General features: G+C 36.6%; 1 protein-coding gene across 17 annotated transcripts in view; it reads left to right on the forward strand.

Annotated features, from left to right (window-relative positions):
- The window catches only part of MLIP (muscular LMNA interacting protein), a 108371-nt gene that overhangs the window by 9592 nt on the left and 71854 nt on the right, over positions 1 to 26925 (forward strand). The window contains exon 1 of one of the 17 annotated variants that reach the window (XM_085574643.1): positions 5 to 26888. The exons of the other annotated variants lie outside the window; for them this stretch is intronic. The gene's annotated coding sequence lies outside the window, so the exon portion shown is untranslated. Of the gene's footprint in view, positions 1 to 4; positions 26889 to 26925 lie in introns of those variants that run through there. 17 annotated transcript variants of the gene reach the window in all.

The raw sequence follows: 26925 nt of genomic DNA on the forward strand, positions 1-26925 counted from the left end.
GGATTTGGTTGTATCAGGGAAAAGAGCTATTTTGGAGAGGTGTCAGCAGTGATTTTGGTTGGAGGTTATGTGAAACAATACCATACAATATTACACAGAGTTTCAGAAGAAGAGTGCAGCAGATTCCTCTAGGAATAGGGCTTGAATATTGTGGTAAAAGAGGCTTTTCATGAACACGTAGCAATTGCCCGTTTTAATGTTTTGGGGTGAGGAAAGATAAGAACCCCTGTAACAGTTGCATCAATTGCTGCCACAAAGTCACTCAGGGCAATTCAAGTGATTGAATTTTGGGTGAGGCATCAAGAAAAAGAGTGTTAGTATGGAGAGACAGCCTGTGTTGATTAATTAAAGCAGTCCCGGGAAACAATTCTAGGCATGAAACTATCTAGATATCAGGTAAATGGAAATTTTTCTCTGTGGTATTGGTATGAGACTTCCCTGAGTGATACTCAGGTATAACCTGTGAGTTATAATGAGTGATAGACCATTTACAGAAATACGTTTGGCTAAGGAGACTGTTATTTATAAAAAAAACTATTTTTTCCAAAGCTATTCCTCAGGAATGTGTGAGTTATGGGTGATACTTGTGAAGATGTTCACTGTCCACTGCTCACACTGAAATTCAGAATGAATTCTGGGAAAAACTCCTTCATTAGAAATATAGTGCAGTGCTGGAACAACCAAGGAATTGATGGGCTATACACTCTGGGAAGTTTTCAGGACTTAACCAAATGAAATAATGGCTTTGCTTTGGCAGTACTCTGAAGTTGAATCTATATGCTGGAGTGAATGATTTTTGGAGATTCCCTCCAAGCAGTTCTTTAATTTAAATTTGAACTACACTACAGCATTTGTCATGAAACATGCTTATAGCTTTTCCCATCTACAAATTGCCTTTAACACATTTAGTTAGTCTCATACACAATGAGACTGTGCTTGTTATTAAGGCATCCTCATTACAGCATTTTAAGCCTAATGTTTTAAATTCACTGTTCTTTGAATTCAGAATGCACTCAATAATAGAGTGGCAGCATTACATCTTTTGCTATTGTATGAATTCCTGAAAATAGAGGGTTTTTTGTGGTTTAACCCCAGACAGCAATTAAGTACCACACAATTGCACCCTCCTTCGCCTTTCCCACCCCACATTGTGGAGGAGAATAAAAAAAACCATAAAACTTGTGGGTTGAGATAAAACAATTTTTTATCTGTTTAATAAGTTTATCTGTTTAACAAGTTTAATAATTGAAACAAAATGAAACAATAATGATGATTATTATGACAATAATGAAACAGAGAAATAGAGAGGAATGAAAGCTAACAAAGACACTTGGTGCACAATACAATTGCTCATCACCTGCTGACCAATGCCCAGCCTGTACCTGAACAGCAGTCAGCTCCTCCTGACCAACTCCTCCCAGTTCATATACTGAGCATGGTGTTCCATGATATGGTTCATAGCTTTGGCTGGTTCAGATCAGCTCTTGTGATTGTGTTCACTCCCAGCTTCTTGGGCGCCTGCTCCCTGGCAAAGCAAGTCTAATCAAGTCCTTGATTTAGAGTAAACACTAGTTAGGAAAAACTGTAACATCAGTGGGTTACTAAGAACTCTATCCCAGCTGAAACCAGGACAGACTACTTGACAATGTACAGAACAAAAAGAGAGAAGTGGTTAATGAAAGGGATAAAGAAGGCAGATATTAACAAAGCTGGGCTTGGAGGACAATGTGCATGTGGTGTCTCACATTCCTCCTTAAGGGGAAAGGGGCACCCAAGATTCACCCATGCCTGTGGTTGAAAAGGAACTACAAAAGTCAGAGGATCTACAAAAACTTACAAAATTTTATTGGTAAATTATACACATGGCATGGAAATTGGAGTGTTAGTCCCTTATGGGATAAACACACTGCAGTGGATTTTGAATAAGGAGTAGGGTGAAAGAGGAGGGAGAGAATAAAGAGCGGGAGAAAGAAGGAAAGAAAGAAAGATCACCAGTCCTGGCTCCAGCTTCAATCCTGCTGATGGAGTGTTCAAGGTCCTGGATCAAATGTGTGCCTGGGTTTTGTGGGGGTATGTTTTTATTGATATTTTTTGCCTGTTTAGAGCTATGTCTCACATTCTGTGCAAGTTAGTTGTCATATAGAATTAATTCTTCTAGATCCTTCTGGAAACAGGTTGGAGAGCGTTTGGGGGTCTTTGATGGTCTTGATCCCCTGCTACTTGGTCGACCTTTTGTTGGCAGCCCTTTCCTGCTTCTTGACCTCATTCTGGCACTTTTACTGTGCTATGTTTGCTTATCTCCAGAAACCAGAACAAGGATGTTTATCCCAGAAAAGTGCTGCCCCTTAAGGGAGGCATCAAGCCTCCCTCAAGTGATGGTTGCTTATTTTCATCTCTCCTTGAGAAGAAGATTCCACTGGACAAGGAGAAGCTGGATCAGGGTAGCCTATATTTCACTTTTAAAGTATATGGTCTGCTGCACAGAGGTTAGCAAAGGCAGGCTGAAAAACACAAACTGTGTGGAATGAGTTTGTGCCAGAAACTGATGATGAGGCACTGGTGAGTACCTGCCACTTTCTACCAGGATGGAAAGTGGAGCAATGACTGGTGGTCCTTAATTTCTAGGAGAACTCAAAACCTTTCCTTCCTGTTGCTTCTCCTTTAGAGGGATGCACTACCCTCACCTCTAAATTCTCTGTTTTAAGGGAGCAGAATTTCAACTCTTGATTGAACATGAAGGTCGTGCAGGAAACCTTTCTGCATTTCACACTTCATTTTTGAGAGTTAACTGTTACTTTTCTTGAAAGATCTGATGGTGACCTGTAGTATATATTGCAAAATAATTTTGACGGAAAATTTACAATATTAGGACCTTCCTGGTAACAAAGATCCATTCTTGAGGAAAAGGAGCAAAAGCAAATTTATTGAACATAGGTGAAAAATTAATTTTGCTCAACCACTTTCAATTTGTTCAGGATTCTCAAAAGTAGAACCTAACTGGTTGAAGCTTTTCATATCTTGGAATTCTACACAAATGAATGTATTCCTACCCCAGAACTGACAGAATTCCCCAAAGCAATTTCACATTTTTCTCTATGAGACAGAAATTGAATCACTGCCATTCTCTCTCTGCTATATCATGTTTCTTGTTCTTGAAGAACATTTGGAAACCAAACATGGAAAAATGATAGTGTTTTATAAATGTTATGTTCTTAATTGCTGTGAAATGAATCAACAGTATTTGCTTTAAGCATTTAAAACTGAAGATTCAGGGAAGAGCCATTAAAATTTTTTCCCCTGTTGAAAGATTTAAAATTATTTTTATATAAATTCCATGTATCTCATAAAATGTTACTGACAATACATTTATCACCATTTTACTCCTTAGAAATACACCTGTTTCTGATGATTTTATATAAAATGAATGTTTGAAAAACATCATTAGATTTCAGCCTCGAGCAATAATTAAATAGTTTAATGTACTTCTTTAGTAAACACACTGAAATATATCCAGATCAAACTTGAAACATCAACTGAGTTAAGTGATAGTCAGACAAAGAGTAATTCTTAGCAAAGCTCCTGAGTCAAAAGTTCTTTCAGTCTGAGACAACAAAAGCAAAATGCAAAGTATTTGTATTTGAAATTCCAGCAGAGGAAAGGACATGATTTGTTTTTTTCTCTGCTTTTCTTTAATATTGTATGTTTTCACTAATGTAATGGAACAGATCTCAGTTAAAAATACAGCATCTTTCCTTATAGAAATCTTATTTACAATCTTTTAGATGAATTGACACTGATATTTACATATTTAAAAAATTAAAAGTTAGTGTTTTGTTTTTTTTTTTGGTCGGGAGAGAAGTAGCTAAGCCTAAGAAGGAAGATTTTTTTTAAATTTCATTTTATTTTTAATAACAATATATTCTAGTTTACAATGTCTTTTTCTGTGAAATAAAGTGTATGTGCTGAAGGATTATAATGATAAATTATTCCTTTAATGACTTTCAGTTCCTTCCCAGTTTTTAAGTCTTAGAAGTCAGGGCTGTGCGCCTCCAACCTTGCCAATGACTTGTGGTGACACAGTGCTGCACCGTATGATGGATTGCCTGGGGCTTTCAGAGGCTCCAATGCACTTTAAAGTATGGGAAATAGGATTATCAGAGCAAATTTGATTTTCACTTTGTTTTATTTGCTTTGTTTTATTCATAAGTGTTACGATAAAAGTGTCAGTAACAGGATTACAGGCTATTTCTTTGTTCTCCAATGGCAATTTTGCTTAGGAATCACCATGACCAACTAGATCAGTATACAATGGAATCTAAAAAAAAGTTGTTACCCACAATGGGACTGTAAGTAAAATGTGGTAAAATAAACCCTAATATTTCATCCCTTTGTTTCCAACTGAATATTTTTTGCATGCTTCTTGGTATATGTAGAAAATCTAAGTCAAATGGTTGAGATGTCCAAAGAAAGGGAAAGTTGTAGTTTTCACCCTTCTACATAATGACAATCAAAGGGATGTGTCCAGAAAATGGTTCTGCAAACTGCAAAGTGCTCTCAGAAGTTAACCCCTGGCAGCAAGTGTGTGGCTAACACTCTGCAAATTACTAGGGACAACTTAAACTAGTTTCTTAAAAGCAGCTGAATTTGTAGATATTAGTCATTTTTAAGAAGTGTAAGTGGTCAGACTGCATGACTTCTAGGAGCACTGCCTCTATGAAGTGCTCAAGTACTGCAGATATGAGTGTCATGTAAAAGTATGGAAATAATTTTCATGATGCTTTGGGCAGGGTATGTCTTTGGAGGGGTGTGAGATTGGGCATTGCAGAATTAGGATATGCTTTGACATGTGCTGATGTAGATTTTCAGAATATCCTCTGGTGTAGCAATATTACATATTCCTCAAAATTCAAATCTTACTTGAAATGTTGATCCCAATATTCTGAAGAAATCTCTTTGCTGTTCCTATGTTGGAGTTTTCTGATAGGAAGCTCTATTAAGAACAGAATTACTTATATTCTATTATATTTATTGTGTATTGTAGATTTCTTGTAAAACATTATTTGCCTATGAAATGGTATATTAGAATTTTCTAATTAATGTTCTGGGTTTTTTACTATTTCTCATGGAAGATATTACAAGTTTAGATGTTCCTTCATTAATGCAGGAGATAGTTGCCTTCTTTCAGATTCCTTAAACAAGAACAATTTGTTCCAATAATGGAATTACATTTGAAATAATGGCTTTTGTATAAAAAATAAATAGTTACAGTTGTTATCTCACTGAGCTATCTCAGGGTGGCAATGATTCAATTTGATAGTTGTCCTCCTTTGTAAGTGCAGAAATTGTTTTCTATTGTAGCTACCCTATTTTTGATGTCTGTAAGAGGGTGCAATTCTAAATGGATATCCAGCAGCTTACACGTGTAGTCGAAGAATTTATCAAATTTTCATGACATACAAATGATTTAGAGGGCTACTCACTGACATAAAAGATGCTATGTATAAAATAAATTTGTATTCATTTATATATAAGCAGATATCCACTTTCAATCAATGTGTGAGTGAGCAGATGATTATTTTACAGTAAATCTGTTGTTACTTACATGTCTTCTTGCAAACAGACTATATTATATGTAAAGTGATGATCTATGTGGCATATCTGAAACACTGCCCTACAAAGAGATGCCAAACAATGAAGAGCAGTGGTTTTAGTGGTTTTGTATTTGCAGGTATGGGACATGCAGGTATGGGACAGAATTTGCAGCATAAAGTGTGAAAGGAGTTGATAAGCTGTTTTGTAAAAGCAGCTTTCACTTTTGAAGCAGAATGCTTCAAAAGGTATTTTTAGCATTATTAGATGCTTCTGAGTTCTGTGCACCAGCTTTTCCTCTCAAAAGAAGAGACCAGAACTTGTTCAGAGTGTGACTGTGCCTGCTTCTGAGAAAATCAGGCCATTCTGGGAAGTATCCTAGCCAAATATTCTTTTTTTTTATCTGGGAAGTGGAGGAAATTGTGAGAGGGATTTTAGTACTCCAACTTAGTGAACATAAAAGGAATCAGATAATATTTGAATTCCAAATTATTGTTTTGGAAACCAGTGGAGAATCAAAATCATTGCATAAATATTAATAATATTTGCATCATCATTAGCATTACTAATATTGTAATTTTTAATGTATATTGCAATTTCACCCACAAATCATCTACATCAGGGCCTTTTAGCTCAAGGTTAGGAGTAACCAATGACTATTTATCTGCAGAACACACTGCACATGCTATTGTGTGCTAAATTCTTCATATGAGTTCTTTATAAATGTCTTTCCAGTTCAGAGGTTTGCTTTAAACAGCTATTGAGTATGTGGAAAAGGAATTCAAGTGATCTTGAAGCAATCTTCAGAAGACTATGACCAACTTATTTTTTCCCATCTGATGCATGAATAAACATCCCAAACTATTATATTATTGAATTCAACAAATAGTTCTCTAATTAAATGTGTGTAACTAAAAATATGCAGATTTCATGAACAGAAAGTTATTTCCATAATTGACAATGTTTTTGTGCTGGAAAATGAAGCATGTTTTAAAGCAGTTTTAATTATGGTTTTAAAACCATAATTGTATAATAACTTTAAAATGTTTTCTGTGCTGTTACTTTCATTTCAGAGGAATAAACATATCTGACAGAAAAATAATCAGAAAATCAATTTATGTCTATTAGCTGTGTGCTGAAATCAGTTATTCAGAATTCCTCTGAAGTGATTGGCTAGGTGTTATGTGGAATGCCACGTTCTCGGGGTGTTTGGGACTGTTAACCCCAGAAAAATCAAAAGGCACTTTTTAACTTTTAAATAGACACAGGACAATGAATTATATCTCCGTGAAGTTTATTTGCACCAGACAGTTATTTTTCACATTTGTTTTTTATGTTATCACCTCTTAATTGCACATATTTTGGCCCGTTACTGGGGTGCCATCCCTGCCTGTCCTGTCCAGCAGAACAGCGGCGCTCCCGTCAGGAACGCCTCTGGCTCTCGTAATGCGGCTCTTCCCGAGCATGGCTGGAGATGTGGGCTGTGCTGCCTGAGCAATAAATCCCAGTCTGGCTTCGGGTGTGAGATCAGCATCCAGGTGGATGTTGAGCTGAGCCAAGGCAGTAACAGCTCTGATTAAGCAGCAGTGGTAGCATGGGTACCCAAGGACTTTTTATCCCCATATTAAGACACACATGAGTTTACAGGTGTGGAAGAGGGATAAATATGAATGGAGAGGGAGCAGGCGTTGCAAAGTTGAACCTGGGAGAAGCATAAGTGCTATTTTGAGCTACTAAATTGGTTTTGGTGGGGAGCTTCAGTACTTCATTGTTTCCTGAAGCAATGGGACTTAACAAAAGCACTTGTCAGTAAAATCAGTGCTGCAGGGAAAAACACTGGTGAAGTAAGAAGTGGGGTGAATCTGAGGGGCTCTTTGCACTCACTGGTGCTATGGCAAAGTGTGGCATGTGCCACAAGCCTTTTTAGTACTATGCACCATATACATTGTTGTAATACAAACATTAGACAAGACTTGAGAACAAAGTTGATAATAAGACAGAAGAGGCAGAAAGTCCTAAAAATAATTAAACGAAGGTGGAAAAAAAGTAATAAAAGCAATTCTCCCTGAAATGGGAGAAATGAAAGAAAAGGGGAAAAAAGGTAATTACTTTTGAAAAATGAAGTTTTAAAAGACTACAAGATGGTGGGAGTGAGAATTAAATAGATATGTGTGATTTAAAGAAGTTCAAGAAACATGGGAATAGAGATGGAGAATGAAAAATAGGAGATGTGTTGGGCGGAGTTTTCAGCAAGCTTATCTTTTAATAATTAGCTGTGAGTAGCTGTATTTTATTTGTCAATGTAATAATTCCATAATTTGTACCTACTATTAAGTTTCCTCACACTTTTGGTAAATAACTGTGTAGAATTCACAGATTACTTGGGAGAACACCTGTAAATATCTTCTAAGTTATGGCTTCACAGCAGAAACTCATCCTGTAATGTGTTTATAGCAACCCTTTGCATTGGTAAAATGATTCTCCCAACATCTGTTAATTCCCCACTAGACACAAGCCTCTTCCATGAAAAAGTTTAGTTGTGTTTTTTTCACATATTACAGGATAAAGGCTTTCAGTAGGGAGACTAAAACTTAGTGCATTTTTCTTGCTGGCTTCATCAGCACTGTTTTCCATGCGGGTTGATGCTGATGCTAGGGAAAAATCTCTCTTTTCCTTCTGTACAAACACATTTTGCCATTGATTTCCATACCCTAGCCTAGCTGAACTGTAAACAAGATTTCCCTCCTTTCCCTCTGGCACTTTATATAAAACACTCAACTGCACTCGTAACTCAGTCTTAACAAATTGTTTTTGTGCTGATCCATAGAAATAAATGTAGATGGGTATACAGAAGATTTTATAACCTGCAACTGCTGTATAACTAGAAGATATTTTTCTACTCAGAGAGCTGCGAATGATACTTTGCATCATATGTTAAAGTGAGAATGCTTCAGCTCTTTTCTTGATTTATTTTGCTGTTATTATTTCTATGGTTAATATCTCCACAGTGTTGCAGGCAATCCTCTTTTGCTGCTACTCTTTCAGTGACGTCGTTGCCTTCTCACTCGACAGCACTAGGCAATGTGTCACATCTTTGGTTGACCTCTTGTTCTCCTGTATTTCCTGAAGTGTTTACAGGATTTGTGGCACTCCTGCTCACTGCACTCCAGGCATGAGAGGCAGCTGCTGTGCTCCGGCCTGGCAGGAGCTTTGGGCATTATAACAAGAATTGTCCTTTTACAGCTTTGCAGTGTTCTGCAGTCCCATGGTTCTTTATTTGAGTCTAGAGATAACCTTGTATTTTTTCAGCATTAGGAAACCTGAAGTAATATCAGATAACATAGATTTTGTGGTTGCTCTTGTTGTTTGTGGGCTCTTACAAAATTTTGGTTCCTTTATTTTCATTTTGGTTGTCTTCTGTCACAGGAACAACAGACTGACTGCTATTAATTTCTGACTTTTTTTTTTTTTTGGCATTTAGTTGGCACCTGTTTCTCTCTGATAAATACTTAGGACTATGCCTTTGTGTGGATCTGTGCACACACTTCATTAGCAGCATTGCTCCACTGATTTTGTTTGGATTGCTTCTGTGATTTAGTATCCATAGGGACCAGAGTTTGCAGTTGAAAAATTTGATAACTCCATGAAAATTATTGTTTTAAGCACTGTGTGTCTGCTAATACTGAGATGAATGTAAGCACTGATTGTATGTCCCTTTAGGAAGAGCACTTGTGCTGTTAATTGCTAATGCTCAGCTTCATGTGACTCCTTTTCTGCAAATGTAGCCAGCCAGTTTTGATTATATACCATTTTCATTATATACCATTTTGTTTTGATTGAAAAAAATAGCAACAAGGCCCCAAACACTACAGATTTTTTTTTAAACTTACCACCACAGAATTCAGGTATATCCAGACAGCTGGCTTGCATACTGATATATTCCCTATTCCTGCCTGTTATTATGGGCTCTCTCTAAAGGATTGGCTGCAATGAACATAGGTAAAATTTGGGGGAAATTCCTCAAAAACACACAAACTTTATTTTAAGGATTTTCTTGAAAACACATGTAACTATTTCCTGGTTTTAGCAGCATTTTAATATTCCTATTAGGGAATGTGTGTGTGCATGTCTGTCTATTTTGGCACAGTTTTGAAATAACTCATTTACACTGTTTGTACTAGAAGATAACAGTAATTCATTTTTCTCTGGATTAGAATGGGATTAAGGGAATGGTAGTTACTTAGTGCAAAAAATATGATTCCTGTGCTTATTTGGATTTATTTTTTTTTTCCTGCAGTGTGGATTTAAAAGTGCTCAAAAGAAATTGAATTAGCATAATATGACAGTTTTTCTTCCCTAACATAATTCTTTCAGTCATGAAGGAGATGTATTTAATAAAAGGGATATGTGTCTCCTTCAGCTTGGCATAAGAGTTCATATTTGGTAATGCATAGCAGCAGTGACTGATGAAATACAGTAGTTAGCCTGATGACTAATTTAAAAGTAAAAGGAAAATGGGATGATTGGACAGAAGGAAAAAGAATGTATCATATGTAAAATATTTTTTATCACAAATAGGTCAGAGCTTATTTTGTATTGCAATGATAGTTCACTACTGAGCTCCAAAATACTATTGGGAAATCCCCATGTGTCTGATCCTTCAGAAAATAGTTAAGGTGCTTAAGAAGAAGATTTTGAGCCATAGTTTGGTGTTTCACTGCTACGAAAAAAAAGGGAAAAGGTACAATGTAGTAAGAAGAAACAAAAAGCAACTTTGTCTCTTACTGTTTGTATTCTCCCCTAAAAAGATGGAGGTAAAAATTCAATTAGCACAATTAGTCACAGACCAAGATTTGAGTTCCCCAGGAAAACACTCTACAGTCAAATTCTGCTGCTATTTTTTGCAATTTTTAAACTTTGCTGGAAAGGATGGAAGATGAGACCACTGCTGGTGAGTCATGTTGATGACAGAATGGATGATGTCAAGTAGGTGTTTGGCTGCAACACTAACTCTCCTCACCACTAAATATCTCTAGTGAAATAATGTATCAGGAATGGAGGATTGGACCAAGCACAAATGTTTTGAAGTAATACTGTGAAAGCAGGTAAGGTGATGGCTTGCATTTTTCATTTGTGCTTTGGGTGCTTCCTGGTGTAAAACTGAGGCTTAACCTGCATTTGTTAATCCTGGAAAAAAATGGTATGTGTGAGGTACGACTATAATATTCCTTGCTTGGCTCACTGCTGTAAGAACAGTGTTGGCAATATGTGGTCAGAAAACAAGAATGGATGACTGAATTGGAGATCCAGTCCATCTAGCTCTGAGTCCTGTCTTCGACTGTTACTTGAGGTTCATGTTTATGATAAAAAAAGGCATAGTGAAAAGGATAGATATTCCTGTGTCTTCCTGTTCCCCCTGAGTTTAATGTAAGTAAGTGGATCTGTACACTGTGGATGTATTTTCTTGGGTTTTGATCTGTTTTTTCTTTTTGGCATCTGAAACTTCCTGGTGCAGCAAGTTTCATAATAATTACGAGCTGTCACTTTTTTTGTATGATAAATTCATGTGGTGCCTCATGGCAATTTTGTTCTTATCCCAAGAATCCATGACATTGTAGTAGAAATTTAGCTTTATACAGATCTGTTTTTCTATTCAATGTTACAGTAGTCATAGTCTTGTTCTAGGTATCCACTATCTCATGTTTACAGGGAATCTTGTGCATGAATGGTTCAACTAATGTTGCTTAGACAGAAATAATATCTCCTCTTTGAGATGTGCATCTGAGTGAGAAACTAATCTGATTTTTTTATATCAGTTATAAAAAAAAGAGACTATGAATAATCTGACCCATATTAAACATTTACCTTTGAGTAGGATGGACTGCATCTCAGAAGTGCCAATTCCTCTCTATTGCATGTAAAGAGAACATGCAGATTTTTGTTCTGGACACCTCTGCATTTGGGTGGATGAATATTGCTTTTGGGGAGGTCATTCACTGTGGAAGAAGAAATATACATTATCCTGGGAAAAAACTGCTTTATGAATCGTTCATCATATAACAGGCTGGTAAAATGCATTTTACTTGCTGTCCTTCCTCAGACACTCTTAGGACAAATGGCAGCCAGACCCTTTGGGCACTAGCTAAGGTGTTTTTGCAGTACAGATGGAAATGGCAAGGAGATTTTATACAATTAATACTCTTAAGCAGGACTTTTTTCCTTAATGTCTGACATCATGGTGTGCCCACAATTTTTTTTGGTGAAATTGTCTATAACCTCAAGAGAACCCATTCCTTGGATGATGTGTTTCATTTAGATTGCAGCACAGTCTCCCAAAGGTCACCCAGAACATTTTGATTAATGGTACCTTGTGTCTGTTTGGCAGCTAGCAAAAGGGAAGAAAAGAGAAAAGACAAAAAAGGCAAGGCAAGGTGAAAGAAACCACTTTGCTCCTTTAACTAAAGCAAGGTGGCAGGTAAATGTTATCGTCTCAAGCACATGGTGTGCCGTGTTGAGGAACAAGAGATGATCCCAGGGTCAAGGGAAGAGGAGAGCTGGTCTCTGCCCTGGGAGATAATGGGCCTCAGCTTGCAAGTGCCTTGGTGGTGTGCCTTTAATTGAGAGCTTGCCATCTTAAATAAATTCCAAACATTTGGTCTCCCTGATGGCTGAGGAATCTGTTGCTGCCACACTGAACATTGGCACAAACACGCTGCCTTGAGATTGATGTTGCCCTTCTAATGTCAAGTCTTTCCTGCTCCTGATGCCAAATCCATAGAGTTTGATTCCTCTAGGTGATTGGAAACTGTATTTTGATTTTAACAATTTTATAATAGGCAAATATGAAAGAAAAATTTATTCAAAAATGTAAACAACCCTACACTGAGCCACTTAAGTAGGCTTCAAGAACCTCTAGCATTTGACTTATCCTGGTTATGCAGTTTCAGTAACTAACAGCAAATAATATTTAGTTCCTGGTTGTGCTTTCTGGCATTCTAGCACTAATCTTTCTTAAAAAAAAAGAAAACCAAAGAAAACACCAAAAAACCCAAAAAAGACCTTTGGACCTATTTATTGATAGTTCTGGCCTTCCAACATTCATTCCCACTAAAATTTCAGGTGCAAGCATATTTCAATGCAGAAATTGTAAAGAAAGTATCTGAAAGTATCTGAGCATTTAAAATTTATTCAAGACCTATGCTATGAACTTTGGATGTGGAAGGCAGACTCTAGATTTTTGAGACCTACAGAAGACATCAATATTTTACTTGCTAGTCTTCAGAAATAATTGAAGATGAGAGAGTGAGTAGACCCCAGGTTACAGTAATTTTTCTCCTACTAATTTGGAGTCTAACCTTGCCTCAATTACCTGATTTTCATTCCATAAAATCAATAATTTAGAAATTCTTATTGTAGCTAACAGGGCTAATCAATAGGCTGTTTATTCATCTCTCCTGAATTTAGACAGCTGCATTTACATCTGAAGAGGTTGTTCAGGCTCGTGTTGCAGTTGGTGAAAGGAAGTAGGGACTTCTTGGGCATTACTCTCTGATGTAGTTTAGATGCCTATCTTCGCTCTAAGAAGTGTCTAATCTTTCTCCTTTGCCTATAATGTGGCACCTTGAACGAGCTCACATGTTGATTTGGTAAATAACCTAGGTTTCATTAACTGTCTGTATAGGAAATGTCCCTTTAAGTTAGCAGAAACTTTGGCTTTTCATAGTATTGCAATACTATTTTTTTATCTGTCAATTCATTTAATTCATTGCTCAGAGATATATTTGATGTGAAACCGAGGTATCAGCAGGCACACTAAAATTTTTGATGTGAATTTCAAAATATAGACAAGTGAAAATTCAGGGAAAATGTAGACTGAAATCTGGGCACAGCCCCAAGAAGCAGCCGTTGACATTCCTACTCCTGTGGAAAGTGTTAGGCTATATTTAGAACCACTGTTTATGAGTGATAGGAGAGGGGATTCCAGTTGGGAAGAGTACTTTCAGCATGTAAAGTATGTTAGGCTTTTATTATCTTACACACTCTTTTCTTCATGTTTTCTGAAGCTATTTTTCCCCACAAGCTCTTTTAATATTCTACCACACCATATATATTATTTCTGGTACATTGGGCAAGGCTCTGCTTGTGTTTCTCTCTTGAATAATAAAGGATCAAATAGTCAGAAGAGCATTCAATTTGTACTGTTAATTATGTGAGTTTAAGTACAGCAGTCTCCAGGTTGTAATAAACACAACTCCTTCCTCTTAGGGAATGTTGCCATTTAGACTTTGCCACTGCAGTGGGATTGAGCCAAAGGGCTTGTAGATTCCTTTACTGACTTGTCAAAGAGAATAGTCCTGTAAGTTTACTCTCCTTGCCATGTTTGTGAATTCAGGACAGTCTCTGATTTAGTAGATGCTAGTCAGGAAAGAAAAAAATTGTGAAGGGACATAACATGCTTTGAGAGAGGGCAATCACACCTGTAGAAAGAAAAAGGCTGTTTGATAAATGTAATTATCTGTATTTTCCTTGGCAACTCTATTGTGTTTTGGGAAAAAGAGAATTAAGAAATGTGGAGAAGAATAATCTGCTAATGGGATGATTTACATATACTTAAGAAATGCTTTTCACCCAGTATTCATTTGTCAGAAGGAGATGGAAATTATTTAACTACTATGTATTCACTGATCATCACAGATGGTCAGTGTATCTGCCTTCAAATAATCAATGAAAGCTTCACTTAGACTGCAGAGAAGTTTACTATGCCTTTATCATGAAAGTACAAGACAGAAATATGTGGAAATATCCCACTTCCATTGCTTGAATTTTGCTTAATTTCAGAGTGCAAATACTCTGTTGAGTATGAATTAAAGCAGTAAAATTATGCAGGAAGTCTGCAACAATTCTTGCAAGAATTAACCAAAATTATAGCAACAGATGAACCATTTGACTGTTCTCATCTAGCTTTCCCTTTCTGTTAGAAATCATAATGCAAAAAAAAATTCAGTTCTAGGGAAAAAAATGTCTTGGAATATAAAATCTTTACAGACAAAACAGGTTTTCTCACTTAAACAAGAGTAACTTTACAAAAGACACTCTGTCTACAAATACAGGACATTTGTAGGAAGAGAGAGGAGAGGGTTGTTGTTGGAGTGATACATATGTACCTATAGACACAGCAACACAGACAGAATTTAAATCCATGATACTTATCAGAGGTACCGACCATGGTACCTATAGCAGGTAAACCCACTTAGTACCTGTGACTAAACCAGATGCTCTGACTCATTGCCTCTGGTGTCAGATTAACCTAATTTCCTTTGTGCTTGCACTCATTGAACTGAAATCAGAAGTCCTTGGCAGTAGTTTGTAAAAATTATTTTTATTGGGCTATTTTGTACAGGGAAAACTTAATTCTCTAGGGAAAAATTCTACACTGCTTAAGGTAAAGCAAAAATCTGGACAGTTGAACTAAGGAGACAAAGAACATCACTTGCAGACAAGGAGTTGGGCTGGAAGAGAGCTGGAAAAGAGCTGCTGCTGCTCTTTTTATCAGTCATATTGCTCACTGGATTGCAGCCTCTTCAAATCAAGCTGGCTTAACACACCAATTGCCTGAAGTTGAGTAGTATGAAGTGGAAAAAAGTACGTATAAAACTGTTAGCTTCAGTCTGCTTTGATCAGAATTTACTGCCAAAAAAAAAAAAAAAAAAAAAGAAAATACGTGAGTTTTACTGAAAATTGTTGTGGAATTATTCCAGGCTCTCTAGAAGATTCTGTACCTGACCTTTGCCTGACCCCAAACATGCCTGAGACCATGGAGCTGCCTGCCTTCTTTTTGTTGTGGGCCCCTCCCCTGCATTTGTAAAAAGATGTCCACATTTGCTTAATTTACAGACTAGAGGTGTGTCTTGGAAGGACATCTTAAGTTTTGTCTCCCTTCCCACCACCAAGCCCACTGTTCTAAAGATACTGTAAGTCTTAAGAGAGAAGGCAACATATCAGCACTGAGACAGAGCACTCCAATATTCTGAATATTCTGGCATGTAGATTAGTCCAAGAGGCAGTGCAATTTTATGGCATGTAAATTATTTTCAGTCCATTTAGTCTAAAAAAAAAAAAAATCTGGTCTCTTCCTATTTATTTTCCAGATTTATACCACAATTCTTGAGCTAGAGATGACAGAAGACAGAAAAATTAAATGGCTCTTACTGACCACATTTGCCAGGTAGCTTACTACAGTGCAGGGCAAGGAAGAAGTCTCCTTTTCCAGGACCTGAGATGAAAAGCTTTTCCACCCAGAATAAGATTCAGACATAATTCAAATATCTCAGTTGAAATTCTGGAAAAACAATTTTTAGTCCCCTTCAAGTAATGATATTTTAAGGTTTTCTTATATCAAAATTTCCCAAGCACATCCATTTCAGCTTCAAATGGCTTCATTTTACAGTATATTATGAGTATTTTGGTGCCGGTCTGAAACCATATCTCTATCACAAATATAGAAAGCAGAATTTATTTTGGTAAATCCTTTCATCCTATGAATTTGATCTGAGCCTCCCTCACAGAACAGAGATCCACAGGTGATTTCTGTTTAATACAAAGGGAAAGGGAAAAGAATAATAATTGTCCCTTTTTAAAAGGCATCCTACTGGAGTGGGGCAGGGGAATGTGGGTGCCTCCAGCATCTTGGAGACCCAGTCTTTAAATAATTTCTTTAAACCAACCTTAAGATGCATCCCAGCCCCCAGATCTCACTCTCTAGTAATAATGTCCCTTAATTATTGTTAGGAAATAAGCAATCATAAATAATGAATATTTTCTGAATATAAAGCAGTGTAATAGAAGAGGGAATGAGCATTACCTCTTGCAAGAATGGCCTCTTGCCTGCTGGTTGGGGAATACATGGGTTTAAGTTTCTTCAGGCAGACTTTATTCAGAAAGCTGGTTTGAAAAGGAAAAACAACTGCCTGTATTACACACCTGTACTTGTTTGGTAGTGTAACCATCTCTATATTGCCAGCTTCTTCCAAGTGTAATAGAAAGAGTATTTGAAATTGAAACAAACAACTTATAAAATCAAACAACTTATAAATATGTTATGGAGGATATGAATTAGCTGCTAAACAATATTTAGGAAGGTATTTAGAAATGGGTTATATGCTAATGGAAAACATTCTAACAAATAAATTATAGTCCTTACTATAGATTCATGATAATATTAGATAATATTTTATGTAAGGAATGCTTTTTTGAGTCTTGTCTGTTTTTCCTGTCCTACTAAAAGCCTGATCACTGAAATTTGGTCCAGGATTTGCATTACTGTCCTGAGGGGTTGTTTCAGAGTGCTAGATGGCACTGGAAGATGTTTCCTGATCCCCACCTGAATATCCCCATCCTGCTCTGTCTTTTTTCCCCACTGGTTCTGTGATGTGGACCAGTGAAGCCAAAGGGAGATACAAGGAGTGCTGGCAGTTCATGTCAGCTAAAGAAGAAACCCACAATCCCTTAATATACCTTCAGATGAGTTTTACCTCTTTAAAGAACTCCTCCTCAGATACTTCAGATTTTTTATGCTTTCCTGAAGCTGCTGGATTAATTCTTTACTATTACATAATTTTAGCTCTATAAAAAATTTACTCCATCATTATTGTAATGCTTTCTCATAGGCACAGTGGTGTCAGATATTTTTTTTTTTGTTTTGCTTACTGTTACCAACATATCTAGATGGCTTTAAAGAAAAAGAAGAGACCTGCAATGGTTTATATGATGTAGAAGTGCCATATGGTATATAATGCTTTATGGAATTATGCATTAGCAGACAATATAGATGATAAGAAGTCTGAAGTTGATCACTAGGTGATCTCTGGTTTAACCAAGACCTGTGTAAATGAAGAAAGCTTTGTTTTTCTTAAGAGATTTTCTACCCCAAAGGAACAAACATCATGGTGATTTTGTGGTTAGAAAGCTACTTGCTACTTTGTTACATTAGAGGTATAGTTAAGGATTTGCCTAGAAGTTGTGGAGTCTCTATTAAAGAATGTGGTCTCATTAGCTTTCCCTTTCCTCAGTGTCATGTCCTTTTCAATTTAAGGCTATTTGGTTTAATTTAAAATTGTCTTTCATTGCAGTACTTACTGCATGGATCAAGTATGTTTTTTGGGAATGCTTTTAGAGAATTAGGGTTTGACAAGGTGCAGTGATATTTATACACATTTATGTACATTGAAGCATGCAATGGATTATTTTTGGAGATAACAGACAGATCCTGAGACTATTATATTGGTTTTCTCTATCACTGGAAATGAACTTGGCTGGCTGTCACAAAAAAACTTCACTTTCATAACAGGCAAAGAAATGTAATTGCTTTTGTAGAATTGCACACCATAAGCTCAAAGGTATATTTTATTACAGTTGTAGTTGACTGATGGAAATTAACCTCATGCTAACAACCGTAAATGTAAAACTTTGTGTCAGATGGTGCTTACTACAAAGATTACTGATGTAATTTGTTCATATAAACAATAAGGGTTTTTTAGTTGTTTAGAAGCCATTGTAAAATCTGACAAACGAATACATTACTTCTGACCACCTATAATATTTATGGTGCACTTTCAGTCATACAAGATATACTGCTCCTGAATTTGAACAGACAAGATGAAATATCTTCCAAGTTGATAGCATTTAAAACCTTTAAAACATCAAATTTGTGAAGTAATAATATTGCTAGCATTTTTCTAAGTGATTCTTCAAATATGTTAGTCCCTGTCATGTGTCTTGCTTAATGAGATGGATATTTAAGCCAAAAAGAATAATAACAAAAAAGATTGTTATTCTGGAGACTCACATAAGGAGTAAGATGTAACGTATATTTTACATTTAGTTCTGAATTTAGCACAGTAATAATATCTAGCATGGTTGATGGAGTGGTCTTCTGTCTCATGTTTTGGGAGGATCTAGTGCAGGATTAGACGAGGTTTCCATGACAGAATATAACCCAAGTCAACCCTGTGCTTTCTTTTCTCATTAGAAAGTAAGAGCAGCACATCTGACCTCACATAAGCATTTTCATTAAAATACTCTGGAAAAAATTTGATGATGTTTCTTCACTGAAATAAATTAAAATCTCAGAGGCCCCTTTGGTCCCAGAATTTCCATCTCATCTCTCCCCTCCTCAGCACTCATTAATTGGTTTGGGCAGATAATTGTCCCCCTTTGGTCTCAGTGAGCCATGGGCGTGCTGGTCAGTGGCTGTGACCTGAGCAGCTGCTGCCACCACTGCAGGCAGAGTTCACCAGAGCCTGTGCAAGTGGGAAGAAGCTACAGAGGACTAGTCCCAAATTTCTATAGATTTAGGGATTAGTCTTTCCTGAAGGTGATACTTGGGCCCAGAAAAGCTGCTGTCACGCATGTGAGTGTTTCTAAGGGGTATTTTTATTTTATGAAGGCTGTCATAGCTGGAAAACAGTTAGGCTAAAATGATGGTTTTTTTGTCTACTTTATTGATAGTGGAAAATGCACTGTATCTCTTGCATATGTGTGCTGCGGTCTTTAATAAAATCTTCAATTGGAGAAAACATGTAAAATTATTTCTAGGTCTTCTGTAGGTAATCAGACATTTCTATTATACTGCCATTATTGTATTAATAGATGGTATATGTGGTAGTAAAAAAATGAGGTGTTTTTATAATATAAAAGCTATTAGAATATTCAACTGCAATCACTGCCAGCCATTTATAGTATCTACATTGGCAGAACCTTAGTTTGCTTGTAATGCTCGAAAGTTTATTACTTATTCATCAGCATCTTAAATTAGACAGCCTCAGTATCTCAGGTCTCTCTAGCAAGGCATGTTGATTAGTGTTTCTAGAAATATTTGGCATAAGTTAGGTTGATGCTGGCACAGAGAGGTGGGTAGCATATGTAGTGCATTATCACTATACGTTTTCAGTGTTGACAGGAACAGAAGGAAGCTGACATAACACATCTTGATAAGTAATACTGTTATTTCCAGTGTCACTTTTATCACTACCTATGCAAAACATTGACTTAGGACTCTGATTTGATGCTAAAATAACATTGGCATGTATTGACATAGATATCACATTGAGTTTGTCATGACATTCCTTGGCAGGAGTTAGATAATTGTCTGTTAGTTCAGTTTACTTGTTAGCATTGCCCTTAATATCTCTTTCAGAAGGCAGTAGTTATTTTTGTGCCTTTTTTTCCCCCTAGCGACAAAGATAGTACTTACTGGTTTGGATATGAAATGCTCTTAGGTAAACATTTTCTTATGAGAAGCTGTCATACAGTTAATTTAATTGCCAGCAATTCAAGTAGTGAACAGATTCAATATGATTCAAAGATTTTTTTTTTTCAGAATACAAATCAGTTTTTGTGATTTCCATCAAAATTGGATGTCTAGAACAGCATACTTTTTCTGTTAAAATGGAGTTTTACTATTACTTATGCAATGATTGATGCATATTTAACACGTGCCAATCATTTGATTGCAATTTAAAGTTGATTAGAGGTTGCTAACTTCTGAATGTGAATGAATGGTATCAAAACACTAAGTTGATCTAGTGGAGGTACTCTGGAAAACAACATGCTGCATATTGCATAACCCTCCAAAGTACAGGAATTTTAGGGTGATATAACTGCTATGGAGTCTGAATGGATGGTGGGAACCTGAGCTGTGAGGCATTTGCTTGCACAAGTTCATGATGCTTAGCACTCTAGATCTCACTGGAGTTGATTTGGCCATAGACTTTTATTTTCATCATGTAGGTACTATAGAAGGATACAGAAAATTTAGGGCTTTGTCTAGGGCATAAAGAGCTCAGCAGTGCACATTTGGGCAAAAAAAGATCTTTTGTCAGAACTGAGAGTTGCTTGCTGGAACCTGTGAGACATGAGAAGTGGGACCAGAATGGCTCTTAGCCCCATGTTGCCTTTGCCGGACTCATCTGCAAGTGCTGTGTGGTGGTTTGTCTGTGCACACAGGCACATGCTCTCTAAAGCTTGGAGGGCTGTGTTTAAAGGAAAGGAGGCACCACCATGCTGTGACCATCTGGATGGGAGCCACTTTGGTGTGGCTGATGAGTCATTTGGCTAGCCCAGAGCTGTGCTCTACTTATTAAATTAGGTGACGTGTCACACAATTAGCCTGTATTTGTGCGGCGGGTGACCCAGACTGGCTCAAGTCTCCTGAGCTCTGGAGCTTGGGAAAGAATAATTTGGATCTATCTGTAGTAATCACCCAAGAACGTTGTGACCCCCGAGCTGTGACCCTGCCTCGGGGAGCCATCAGGAAAAGCCAACAGTAGAAAAGCGCCCAAGCCCTGGCCCTTGGAAGCGGTAAGGATGTGACACAGAGCCACGGGCGAGCAGCTCGCCCCTGCTCGGCATTCTCAGCTGTGGCTCTTTCCAAATTTAGGCCTCTAAACCAGGTATCAGTTTCTTACGAGAATGAGACTGAAAACTGCCATGCTGGATCAGCCAGAGTGCTGGTGGTGCAGGGTCCTGCTCAGGCTCCCAGGCTGTGTCTGAGAACAGCGTGAGAGAGGGGCAGCATTAGGAGCTGAGCCCACATCTCTCCATTTGTGAGGCAATTACAATACTTCATCATTAGGCACAGAGTGTCAGTGAGTTTCTCCTAATGAAAGTCTTTCATGTTGTTTAACTAATTGAATATTCACTGGGCCAGAGCAGGGGACCTAAATTGTCCTTTCCATTCCCATGTCCCGATCAACAGCTAATCCTTAGCTACTTCTACATTGCCCTAAATAGTAATCATTTATATGGATTTTTTTGGGTGGAATTTCTATATATTTGTTAAATGATTCCCTCTTTGTTACCTTTTACTAACCTAATATTTTAACTTTTTTCCCTTAAATATTCTAATTATTGGCTTCCTCCTCCACCAATGATTCAATTTTACTCAGAAAATTTCAAGAAGCTTTTAATGGTTCCCTGAACATTTGATGTCAAAACTAACAGCAAACCAATTCTTGGTGACTTTTTTGTGCATCTTCCTTTGCTGCTACATGAGCAAATTACATTCTTTGCATATTCTTCAAAGATGTCACGCCTCTATTTTATTTTAGATTTCATTTTTCAATAATTATATTGTCATTTTATAATATTAATAATAATTAAAAAAGCTTTTGCATTGAACTAGCTCTCATTAGGCTCTCAGAAGTTGTGTTTTATAATTTAGTGAGTGCATTTTTACAATTCCTGGAAAGGTGTGCAGTCAACGTGAACAGAGAAGAAACATGAAGCTTTACCACAGGGATTGTCTAACTGATCAGTTGCAATGATGGATGCAGTGTATAAGAATTCTTTCCCAGAATATACTTTCTAAGTGTGTATTTGTGTAACAGATGTTTTAAAGTGGTGACAAACAGCAAAGAAAAAAAAGAAATAAAAAAATGAAGATAAATATCTTAGAACTGATGTAGAATTCAATGTTGCTGAAAAAGAAATACTGCAAAAGAGTTTTGCAGGATGTTTCAAGCTTGTTTTACCAGGTATGAAAGGCCACATGGCTGCAAATGCTCGACTAACACAATTAAATAAGTTATCCCCTGTCAGCAGAAACACATTCTCATGCTATGCAGGGAAGAAGTTATGGTAGGCTATTTAAATAAATCCATTTGCTCCACAGTATTTTTTTTTATTTTGCAGTTGTGGATGTCCAGCAGTCACTAGATGATTGATTCACTATCTGTACCTCCACTGACAAATAATAACCTTTAAAAATAGTCTTGCAATCAGATGCACATGTTCCAAGAGAGATAAACTAAGTTTGGATGAGAAAACAACTTCTGAAGTGTGTCACATGGGTAATTATGGTTGAAACAAGCTGGCAGTTTAGACTTTGGTCTTCTGAAGTGATATAACATAATTCTTATGGAACTGTTCCTTTCATTAGTCTTCATGGAATGAAGTGTATTTTTAATAGCAGCTGCAAATGTATGAAAGCCTATTTTATTTTTATTTTGAAGCAATCTCAAAAACATAATAAAATCTTGCTCCAGTCAATTTTTTCATAAAAAAATCCGTTAAACTGTAGAGTTTCATGTGAGCAATGCCTAGTGTATTGTAATAGGACAAGTATATAATCTGCTGATTTAGCTATTTGCAAAAGCAAATCCCAAATTCTTGACACTTCACCTCCACCCACATAAAATTCTCCTGTCTTTCGTTTGAGCACACACACACACAAAGACACACACTTTCTACAGAAACCATGCCAGAGCCTCTTAATACTGAGTGCTCTATTGGATGTTTGAGGTTCTAGTAAATTGGAGTGAAAATGCAATGACTAAGAGGTGGTTTGTGTCCTATGTAGCAGACAAGGAGTTCTTAAGCAGACCCAATTTTGTTTTAGTAGCACGAATCACTCTCTATAGACCTTTTTTGCTGTTGAATTTTGACAAGAACAGCTGTGGGTCAGTACAGCCTTAAATCTTGTGTTTATTTAGAATTAGTGAGGAGCCAAACACAGTCTGCTAATTGCCTCAAATTTGTGGCCATGTGCATTTCTCATATGCATTGTTTTGGAAGAAGAATAAAGGCTGATGACAGATCAGATGTGCAGATCCTTCACCTGCAGCCTTCTGCCTTGTTTGTGACCATCAGGTGCTGCAGTAGCTCTTGGCTGCTTGCAGGCAAAAGGCAGGTTCCAGTGAGTGCTGCAAAACAAAACCTGTCACCTCACAGTTACCTAAAGCTCCTTTCTTGCTCCACAAATCATTCTTCCAAGGCCTTAGTGTCAGGATTTTTGAATTAAATGCTTCTCCAACTCCAGAAGGTTGTAAGACCATTATAACATTCAATAACTGTGTCTGACAATTCTGACTAGGAAATGACATTATCAGAAGGAAGGTTTCAACCTTTGGCAATCTGTTTTCTGATAATAATGGTGGATGACCTCTTTCAGATCTTATGCTGAAAAATATATCTGAGAAAGAGACATCTGAAAATAGTCTGGTAGCTGGGTCATTCATCAGCACTGTAGGAAATGTGGGGTGAGTTCATTCTTGTCATTCAAAGAGAGACATATTCAAAAGCAGTTCTGTCTCTCCATTTTGGTGCTTCCACTATTCATTCCCTTCTGGAATCAAGGCGTCATCCAGATAAAATGAATGAAGCCAAATATGTTCTGTTAAAAGGTTTTGTTCAAGCAAACTGATGTTTTTAGTGTGGAAGAAAATATTTAAATGAAAAATTCCTGGTCCACTGCAGAACTGCAAAGGAGATTGGATTTCCTATGTACAATGGCAATTTAAAGCTTGTTGATGCAACATGCAACAAAATATGATAAAAGCATCTGATTTCTACTGAATATTTTTTTTTGTACAAGAAGTCTTTTAAGTTGCTTCAAAAGTACCTTCATTAATTTCCTTAACTGTTAAATTCTTTTTTTCATCTTGATTTCTGGCTAGTTAACAAACAGGACCTAATAGACAGGGCAGATGCAAAGTCAGACACCTGAGCTGTGAGACAAATACTGCATAAGGATACATCAGTGATTACACTTGCTTTAAGAGTCAGAAAATGGGTGCTTTAGGGAAGAGGACTGGGCTTCTGGGTATATCTGCCTTTGGCTTTTGTTAGGCACCTGAGCTTTCCCCTTGACCTGTAGTCTCTGCTGTAATCAAAACCTCACCTGGATAGCTGTGGCAAGGCTGAGCTCCTCATCACTTTTATCCTGAAGAAAGAGCTATAGTCAATAGGAACATAAATTCTAAAACTGTGAAATAGAATTTGACATAAATAGTACAGCAGTGCATTTATTGTAAAAACTGAGTTTAGGATATTTTAAAATAATCCAAAGATAAAGTGAAAAGTATGCATAATTAAAATTTTATTGAATTGCAAATAAATTGCTGTTAGGATGCTTTTGATACATGATCTAAAGTTTTAGGGGTTTCAGGTTTTTTTTTTGAGACTAGATATGCTTCTGTGTTATGTAAACTAATTAAGCTGTTCAGAAGATATTGATTATGAACCTTTCACAGATTGCATGGTGCCTTGTGCAGGCAGATAGGAGAGCTTTATTAAAAATGCTTGTCATTTCTTAATATTGTTCACAGGACATATAATCTCTGGGATAAAGAATACTTGCAAGAGTCATTTGCTGATGCAGAACAAAAATTTTTGTTAAGTCTAAATCTGTTTATTATCTGTAAGTCTTCCAACTTGTCAAAACATCAGATGAAAAAGTAATGCATGAGTTATAGGGTCCTTTCTGTTGAATTTAAATGAAGGATATATATTTGATATCTCATTTAATGATCCCTGCTCTTGGGAATTAAGACTATGACTGATATCTCAAACTAACAAACTGATAACTGAAATGCTTTCACTTTTTTAAACTGTATATTAACCTCCTATTTTAGTTAATTTGAATTTCAGTTTCGATCTTCAACCAAGATATATTTCTTCCCTTTTCAAAGCAAAGACCAAGTTCAGAAGTTCAGAATCATACTTGATTTCATTTAATTCTTGGGTGAAATTTTAATTATTTAAGAAAAAATGGTCCAAAATTATTAAAAAAAAATTTAAAATCACCATTTCTTCTGAAATCTTGTATGATTCTCCAGTTATTTTAGAACACTGCAGTAAGCAAGGGATGTTTTCCCTGAATCTGTCAGCTCTGCTTTTAGGAGATTGCAGATTCATCTCCTGCTAAGGCAAAAGGAGCAAAGGTCTCTTTGACTGGCTACAAAATTTTGGACTCTAAAACCTAGAGATAGTAGAAGAGGGCATGTGTCTTTAGCTAACAGAAATTGCAGCACAAGAGAATCTTGACTCATGGACACTCCTAACATCATCAAAATGCTGAACATCCTTTACAGGAGGAGGGACAGAATGCATGTTATGTATCTCAGGAATGTCACTTAATTCACAACTTGGGGGTAATCAAGGGTAATCACCCTGTTGATGAGAGTAGTTTAAGAATCTGTATGAAATATACTGGAATTACTGCCAGGGTCAAGCCTGATTGTACTGAGTTTATTTTGGGCTATTATAGGAAATATAGGCTTTGAACTAATTTAAGGTGGCAAAAAAATCTCTGATATTGTAGTTCTGTAGTAAATTAATTCAATTGCTTCTTTAATCTAAATGGTTATTACATTCATGCCTTCCTCCAATTTCCTAGAAGGAAGATACATGACAGTACAAACAGGTAGGAATTAAATGCTTAGCCTACACTGTTTCTTACTACATTCAAAAGTCTTTTCCATTGCACTGTCACCTGTATTCTAATATTGGGAACTTCTGAAGAAAGTATCTGTAGACAGCATGTAAATTTTTTTAAATTCCAATTAGGTCCCCTCCCCTTTTTTATAATCCTTTGAGCCTCTGATCCTTTTAATTAGTTCATAGCATCTATGGAAAGAGTGTAATTTAAACATTTTCAACTGAAACTCCAAAGTATTCTTTATAACACTGACAGGGTTTTGCTTAAATTTGGGAGACTCTTCTTTAGAATCCTGACATTAGTAGCATACTTGGTCATGAAGTGTTTTCTCACTTCCCAGATTTGTTGTCTAAAGAAATTATGCTTGTTCTTGGTGCAAAATGTACAGTCTGCTGTTCTACAGTTCTTCTATTCTTTCTCCTACACTCTAAAATATCTGAGGAATGGTACATGATTGTATTTAGTGAATTATTATGCCAAAGTAGAAAAATAACTTTTTTTTTTGAATGAGACAAAGTCAAGTTTGTATATATATAATGTAAAATTATTTAGTAAGTAAAAATAAAGTTATTTAATTGGAACAAGTATACCTAGTCTTTCCAATAGATAAAGTCATATGAAAATGATCCTAGCACAGTCAAACATGCAGTATTCTTGATACCTGGGAAAGCTCAAGTTAAATGTTTAAAGACAGCTGCTTTTAAATGATTAACACAGAGAAGAAAACAAGATTTTAAATTTATTATCATGCCCTCCTGTGAATGTGCAGAAGAAGCCAACAGCCATTCAGCCTTACCTTATTGTTTGCTAGTAGCTGAGTGCCAGAATAATTACTCTTTGTAGCCAACATTCTTCTGGGCCCACACAGACCTACTCAGAAAATAGCTCATTAAAAGGACCTCTGAAAATCCTTGCTGAGAAGGGGGAAATATGACCTCTTCTTCAGTTTTATCACAGACATTTTGTTGCTGCTTTCTTAATGTTCATTTTTTATCTTGCAACTGTGCTCTACATACTACAGGCAACAGATTGCAGAAGGAGGCATCTGAATTATCAACCCTCTGAGTTTTATTAGTAGGGGCAGGTAAGAATGCTTGTAGATGAGCTTGTATTGATTATTT

The sequence above is a fragment of the Lonchura striata genome, chromosome 3, assembly GCF_050655825.1.
Source record: "Lonchura striata isolate lonStrDom1 chromosome 3, ASM5065582v1, whole genome shotgun sequence".
Lineage (NCBI taxonomy): Eukaryota > Metazoa > Chordata > Aves > Passeriformes > Estrildidae > Lonchura > Lonchura striata.